Source organism: Triticum dicoccoides, chromosome 7B (assembly GCF_002162155.2).
Source record: "Triticum dicoccoides isolate Atlit2015 ecotype Zavitan chromosome 7B, WEW_v2.0, whole genome shotgun sequence".
Classification (NCBI taxonomy): domain Eukaryota; kingdom Viridiplantae; phylum Streptophyta; class Magnoliopsida; order Poales; family Poaceae; genus Triticum; species Triticum dicoccoides.
This window is the reverse complement of record NC_041393.1, coordinates 453,431,308-453,433,353: the sequence shown is the minus strand read 5'-3', so window position 1 is coordinate 453,433,353 and position 2,046 is coordinate 453,431,308.

Sequence of the window (2,046 nt, the reverse complement as noted above, 5' to 3'; positions counted from 1 at the left end):
TGGAAGACGGCCATAGAAAATAATTAATCATGCATGTTCATAGAGTCTTAGTTTAGAAAGGAAAAAGTATTTACTAAGGGGCAGATAATTTCAGAACTGCACATAAATATGTATAATTTCATCTTAATTGCTAAACAATTTTGGAAAATTTGTAAGAATAGGTGCTCAAGTTACGAATATACAATCATGTATGTCAAAAATAGGCGAGTTATTAGCAGGAATAATTATAACCATGAGACTCAGTAGATGAATGACCAAGATATGTGTGAATTATGAAACCGGTTCAATGATTTCGGATTCTTGGATGGTAAGTGTGCAGATTTTCTTACTCATGCTTTTATTTATACTGGTAGTTGGTTGTAAAAAAACAAATCAGAGCACACACCATGAGACAAGAAGATTACTTAGACATTTTTTTTGGAAAAGGGGCGCAACCCCGGCCTCTGCATCAGAAAGATGCATACGACCACATTTATTAAAAGCAAATAGGTCCAACAAAGGTCTGTAACTCCGTTACATACTAGTCCGCAAAGGGCTCACAAAGAGCATCAAAATAGAAGCCACATCCGGCATGCAACATAACTATAGGAAAACTAATTGCCTATCCTATTACATGGCTGCCATCCAAATCGGCTGAATATAGCCCGAGCTACCATCTCCCATCGGGCAGATCCAGTAACCAAATGCTCCCTGGCCTCCGTCTGAGTGAGTAGCGACCACAAACGGATCAACGTGGTAGCTCGGAAGATGACCTGCAAAAAATGAGTAGTTGTTGTTCTGTTAAAACCAAATCATTCCTGCAGTTCCAGACTGCCCAAAGTAAAGCACATACTCCTACAAGAATGTGTTTAGTTGTTTGGGTCTCTATCCCATCCAGCCACGTCCCAAATAACGTGTTGATATTATTCGGAGGAGTAATATTAAACGCAATGTGAACAGTCCGCCAAAGATTACTTAGACATAGGGAACTTGATTTGATTTCTTCAGTCGATTGATCAGTCTCGGTTGAATGAGGAGTACGAAAAATGTATGCACTCTTCTTGTTAAATCAGCTGAGCACCATGCACCGTTAGCAGACCATATATATATATATACTACCACGGCCGTTTAGTTTGACCGTCAATATTCATACTTTGACAATACCATGTAGTTTGTATGACACAGAATGTATTATTTGACCGTCTCTATAAAAGCATTCTTGATCCTACATTTTGAGTTTATAAACTTGCTCTTTATCAAAAAATATTCTTTTGAAAGCACTTCCATATGATTATAACTGTGTAACCATCAACTAAATACTTCCTTTACAAAAGTTTTATCATCAAATAGTAAACTTGGACATCCAAACAAAGCCTTGTGGGATTTTTCTTTTCTTTGTGCAAGTTTGTGGTGGGAGATGGAAAAAATTTAGATATTGAGAAGATTGGTGGATTGGTCCTAATTCATTACAAAAATGGTTCCCCAGGTTGTACACATTTGTTTTGACAAAAACAAATCTGTGGCAACAACTCTTGAGCAAGGATTACACAATGTCAGGTTCAGAAGAACCTTGCATGGAGAATCCTTGGAGCTCTCGGAACATAGTAAAAATGCTTGTGAGAATGTGAGCTTGAATGAGCAAAAAGATGTGATTAGAGCAACTCTAGCAGACCCCGCAAAATCTTGACCCGCAAAACACGTTTGCAGTTTCACAAAGATCTCGTTTCCGGGTCGAAAACTAGCGCAGCCGAACAGAAACTGTAGATGAAACTGCATAATTTGAAAATATAGTTTCGCGGGAAGTTCATACTACATACTACATGATCAAGCACTGCAAACACCAGTTCATACTACATACTACATCAGTATTAGTACTAGGGGGCTGGGGATCTAACGGTGGCGAGCTCGCAGCCATGGACGGCGCCGTGGAGGAGCTCAATCCTCCTCACCGGAGCTGCAGAGGTCGATGTACTTCGCCCTCTGCTCCTCGCGGATGCGCCGCCACTCATCGTCCTTCTCCTTGGTGGCGCGGTTGGCCGCGACCGCCTGCCGCCACTGGAGGTCTTC